Genomic DNA, 6,069 nt, shown 5'->3' with positions numbered 1-6,069 from the left:
TTATGTATAAAATGTTCTCTAAGAAGAGCTTAAATTATAAAGATGTATATAGGTTAAGTAATTACTTCAGAAAATTGGGCTGTTCAATAAATTTATTATTATGGATCACTCAAGCCTGTTTTCAGTGTCAATATGAATGTAATTGGTTACAATGTTTCTTTCTAAAACTTTCTCAGGATGGATATATATTCAACCACTTTGGTATCTGTGCAACATCAGTATCAGTTAGCCTTTACTTCCAGAATTGCTTTTATATCTTTGCTTGTATTTATCACTTATTTTACTTAACGGGCATCCACATATACGTACTCTGAATTATTTTTGTTTTTTTTTTAATTGAAACCATTGCTTTTCTCGCATTGATATCGAGAGTGCAGTTTTACAGCAGTTTTCTCTGGCTCTAAACTTGAGTGTTTGGTTTGACAAAATTTGTTCCCAAACATATTTAAAGTCAAGCTAAATAAACACCACTTGCAATTTTTAAGCCATGGAAATGAGAAGAGCTAAGGTCTGTCTTAATGAAAACGATTCTGGTACAACTTGCATTTGTGTCATGCTGGACACCAGTTCTTTACTATCCGATTTCCTTTTATTAATAATCTATGTGCAAATACATGGGCTCACACCAAGTCAGATATCCTATTAGATGCATCCAAGTCCTTTTTGAATAATATTTTACCCTAAAGTATTTCAACTGGGCTATGTCAACAGAAATGACTTCATGCTTCTTAGTTTGCTAAGACAGGAATCAAAATGTACTCTTTGACAATGCATACAAGAGAAATAGCCCCTAATTCATAGCCTGAGTCTTATTAAGAAAGCAAAATGATGTATTTCATTGTTAGGTAACAAAAATCTATATTGTTTAAAATGTCTGTAATCTGAGTTCCTCCTCACCCCCACCATAGTGACGTTGACTGAAATCTCTCCATAAAGAGAATTAGGCTATTGCTTGTAGTTCAAATGCATACCCCTTCATTTCCTCTAATTTTATACAATGTAAATAAATACTCTGTAGCGTTCAGAGGCTACTGGAAAACTCTGAATGCCTATCATGTGTTCTAAATAAAGCCCTCTTGAATAAAGAATTACCTCTGAGCTAAGAAAAGTAATAGTTGCTAAGCAGAAAGGTCAACAAGAGCAAGTGGGCTTTTTCCTGTATTTGTCTGTGAGAATAAACATATGGAGGAAAATGTCCTTCTATAAAAGAATTCAAACAAAGCAAAAGTCTTCAGAAAATAGATTGCCATGGAAAGTTTATTTAAACTTAAGACTCCCGCATGGAATTAGCCATGTTAGACTGCACTGAATTGAATGAATAATTCCATTCCAATATGGTCTATTTTCCTTTAATTTCTGAGAGCGATGTTTGGAATATTTGTGCCCGGGAGTATATGAGACATTTCAACATTAGCAAACGGAGCACAAGAAATAAGACCCTAAAGAAATGGGCCCACAGCTTCAATGCTACTCAGACATGGACAGACTCAGAACAATTCTGAAAGTAAAGGATAATATGTGAGGTTATGCATTTTAAAAAAACTAATTTCAAACGCACAGCATTCAGTAGAAGCTTATTAATTTTATATTTTAAAAATTGTTTCTGTCAAAACATTGTATATAATTTTTATAGTTTTTCACAGGCACTTGAAAAGCAAAATGGAATAGCTAAATTATTAGGTTGAGAGTAGCTAGATTTGTAACGCCAGGGATGCCAACTAATGTCTCTCCTAAAAGAATGCAGTTTGCTTTTCCATCTCTTGATTTATTTTGAAACATCTGTATTACTTCCTTATTTCTAACATAGGACACAGTCCTTTGTTAGTTCTGACCAACCTATGTAAGGTAATATAGCAAAATAGGGCTTTCTGGGTACCAAGCAAGCAAGTCCTGATTAGAGTTTTCTCAATTTACCTGTGACACCTTAATCGCAGTTTATAAATGTTGAAAACTTTCAGCAGCACTAAAAATTAAAATGGACAAAAGATGGCGGAGTGGTGGTGACGGCCTGAATCTGCGCTCCCGGGAAGGAAGGCATCGATCCGGACCTGCCACAACGCTAGAAGACCGCTCCCACACAGGAACAGCGGTGTGAATCCACGGAGAATCAGCGTGGGACAAACAGAGCGAGTGAGGTCTGAGGTGAACGAAAATTGGGAACGCGGGACAGACACTAGCCAGCGGAGCGCGGGTCGGATACACCCGCCCCCAGCCCGGGTGGGTGCAGCCTCTCGGAAAAGCGGCTAGCCCTCCGCTCCCAATTGAACAGAGCCCTGACCCAGGCCAGCACAGAATCACTGAGGGATACGTGGTGCATTGGAGACAGGCTTTTTTGCGAAATTACCTTAGAACCTGGGGGATCTCAGCTGAGACAGCGCTTGGCGAGGAGGGACGGATCTGCCCCAGGGCGGAAAAACACAAAAGACTCCCGGACAGCAAATAGCGTCGTACCCCGTGCTGCCTTTTTCGGCAGTTCTCCAGCCGGTCACCCCCGGTGCGTGTCCTTGCTGGCCAGCCCCTGGGCAGTGGCGGTCTCTGCCTGCTGGGGAGTCGGTCCCCTCCAGCCCCAGAGCTTGGCAGGCGCCATCTTGAAAGCGAGGGCGAAACAGCTCGGGAGCCAAAAAGTGCCCAGCGGCTCTTTCTGCCCGTGCTGCCTTTTTCGGCGGTTCTCCAGCCGGTGACCCCTGGTGCGCGTCCTTGCTCGCCAGCCCCCGGGCAGTGGCGGTCTCTGCCTGCCAGGGAGCCGGCCCCCTCCAGCCCCGGAGCTCGGCAGGCGCCATCTTGAAAGCGAGGGCGAAACCGCTCAGGAGCCAAAAAGTGCCCAGCGGCTCTTTCTGCCCGTGCTGCCTTTTTCGGCGGTTCTCCAGCCGGTGACCCCCTGGTGCGCGTCCTTGCTCGCCAGCCCCCGGGCAGTGGCGGTCTCTGCCTGCCAGGGAGCCGGTCTCCTCCAGCCCCGGAGCTCTGCAGGCGCCATCTTGAAAGCGAGGGCGAAACCGCTCGGGAGCCATAAAGTGCCGAGCGGCTCTCTCTGCCCGGCGCCCTCCGCTGGTCTCTGAACCAACGCCAGGAGTGCGGGATATGCCGGGGCCGCGCTCGCGGTGAAGGGGCAGAGCTGCGCTAAGGCAAAAAAAAAAAAAACACGAACAAGAAGAATAGGCTCGCCGAACTGTATATTTTATTCTTGGTAAATTTCTTCTGGGTTTTGTTTGTTTGTGTTTGTGTTTGTTTTTGTTCTTTTTGGTTGTTTTTTTTTTTTTTTTTTTCCTTTTCTTTTCTTTTCTTTTCTTTTTCTTTTTTTTTCCGGCGGCTCACGAGCCGGACAGCCTCGGCGGGCACCCTTGCCCTCTGGGCCTCTGGCTGCCGTGCCTTTTTGAGCGCGGAGGTAGGATCCCCACCACCCTCGGAGCTGTGCGGGCGCGCAGACGCCATCTTGAAATCCACTGCGAAACCGCCCGGGACCCAGCCGGGCGGGCGTGAAGGGGCGGAGCTGCGCTAAGGCGTAAAAACAAAAACATTTAATGGCCGCTCCGGACCCAGCTGAGCGGAAGTGAAGGGGCGGAGCTGTGCTAAGGCGTAAAACAAACAAACAAACAAAAAAACATTGAGTCGCTGAATTATATACTTCAGATTTGTGTATCTTTCTGCCTTGCGGTGTGGTGAGGTGCTATGTAGTTTGTTTTTGTTCATTTTTGTTGGCGTTTTTGGTGTTTTTTGGTTTGGCTTTTTGCGTTTCTTTTCTTTTTTTTTCTTTTTCTTTCTTTTTCTTCTTTTTTTTCTTTTGTCTTTCGTTTTCTCCTCTTTCTTTTCTTTCTTTCCTTTTCTTTTTTTTTTTTTTCTCTCTTCTCTTTCTCCTCTCTTTTCGCCTTCTAACTGGGGACCCACGGTGAGCTTCGGAACGGGCCAGGTCCCTGGCTCTGGTACATACTGGATCCTGAGCAGTCACCCCCAGGGCCGGAGATCTGCGGGCACGCAATCGCCACTCTAGGGCCCACAGCCAAGTCACTGCGGAGCAATAGGGTACCAAGAGGCTCCCTGGACGGCCCTCTCCCCTGGTCCATGGACCTTATATAGGATCCCTGCCCAAGTGTAAACACTGAATACCTCTCCAGAAGCGAGAGTGTGGAACCTGATCCCTGGGGACATTGGGCCAAGACAGACTTTTGCCCGTGGGAGCTACAGCAACTGGGGCGCTGAGCAAGTGAAGTCACCGTCCTCTCCCCATAGCTAGTATCTTGCCAGCAGATAGAGTCAGAAACCTCCCCTATAGAGGAAGAACCAAAGGGAAACAAACAAACAAACAAAGAGAATTTCGGTCTACTATTAGTGTGGACCCTGCCTGCCTTCTGAAAGACCACAACACAGTGTCCTAACTCACCAAAGCGGTCCTGGATCACTCCAATCCTCTAGGATTGGACCCATCGGAAGCAGTCCCCCAACGGAAACAGAAAAATCTCTGAACAATACACAACAGTCTCCCCCTCTTGCCAAAAGAAGCAACATACCTAGACTGTTTCACAGCCTAAGAATAGAGCACAAAGAGTCCTGTTAACCAGACTAAACCTATAAGTAAAGATCCAACGATAAATCTAGATGGGAAGGGCCCAGCGAAAAAACATGGAGAGCACAAAGAATCAAATGGAAAGCTCATCCCCTAAGAGAAATACCAGCTCCCAACCATTTGACACAAACCAGACTCAAAACACCAACATGTCACAGGAAGAATTCCAATTATGGATTATAAACAAGCTGAATAATATACAAGAATCAATGGATAAACAACACAAGGAAAACACAAAAAAAATACAGGATTTGGAGGAAAAATTCACTAAAGAAATTGAAATATTGAAGAAAAACCAAACTGAACTCCTAGAAGTGAAGAATTCACTCAGAGAGCTACAAAACACTATGGAAAGTCTCAAGAGCAGGGTAGATCAAACAGAGGAAAGAATCTCAGAAATTGAAGATAACTTCTTCCAACTAAATAAGTCAGTCACAGAGATAGATCGAAAAAGTAAGAGAAATGATCTGAGTCTTCAAGAAATGTGGGATTATGTGAAGAAACCTAACTTGAGAGTTATTGGCATTCTTGAGGGTGAAGAAGATAACAAGCAAGGGTTGGACAAGCTATTTGAAGACATAATCGAGGAAAATTTTCCAGGTCTTGCCAATACTCTAGACATACAGATTCAAGAAGCTCAAAGGACCCCTGGGAGATTCATAGCAAATAGGAAAACACCACGCCACGTAGTCATCAGGCTGACCAAAATATCCACTAAAGAGTCACTTCTCCGAGCTATAAGGAGAAAGAAACAAGTAACTTACAAAGGAAAACCCATCAGAATTACGCCAGATTTCTCAGCTGAAACCTTACAAGCAAGAAGAGGTTGGGGCCCCATTTTCACGCTTCTGAAACAGAATAATGCCCAGCCTAGAATCTTGTACCCTGCTAAGCTAAGTTTTCTATACGAAGGAGAAATCAAGACATTCTCAGATAAACAAAGGTTGAGGGAATTCACCAAGACAAGACCAGCCCTCCAAGAAGTACTCAAAAGAGAATTACACACGGATCAGCACAAGAAAGATCCACGAATGTAAAACTACTCAAGAGCTAAAGATCAAATTCCAGATACCACAATGGCCCAGGAGAGAAAACATCACAATGAAGTTCTACCCAACAAGCTGAACAAAAAACTGTCTCACTTATCAGTTTTCTCAATAAATGTGAATGGCTTGAACTCCCCGCTCAAGAGACATAGACTGGCCCAATGGATAAAAAAATACAATCCAAGTATCTGCTGTCTTCAAGAAACTCACCTAACCTGCAAAGATGCATTTAGACTGAAAATAAAAGGATGGAAATCGATATTTCAAGCAAATGGTAACCAAAAGAAAGCTGGTGTGGCAATCTTAATTTCCAATAACTTAGCTTTCAAACCAACAAAAATAATAAAAGACAAAGATGGCTACTACATACTGATTAAAGGCACAATTCATCAAGAAGCCATGACTATACTCAATATATATGCACCCAACCTAGGTGCACCTAGATTCATAAAGCAAACCCTACTA

Source organism: Eulemur rufifrons, chromosome 9 (genome assembly GCF_041146395.1).
Source record: "Eulemur rufifrons isolate Redbay chromosome 9, OSU_ERuf_1, whole genome shotgun sequence".
Classification (NCBI taxonomy): Eukaryota; Metazoa; Chordata; class Mammalia; order Primates; family Lemuridae; genus Eulemur; species Eulemur rufifrons.
Note: the sequence above shows the minus strand (reverse complement) of the source record.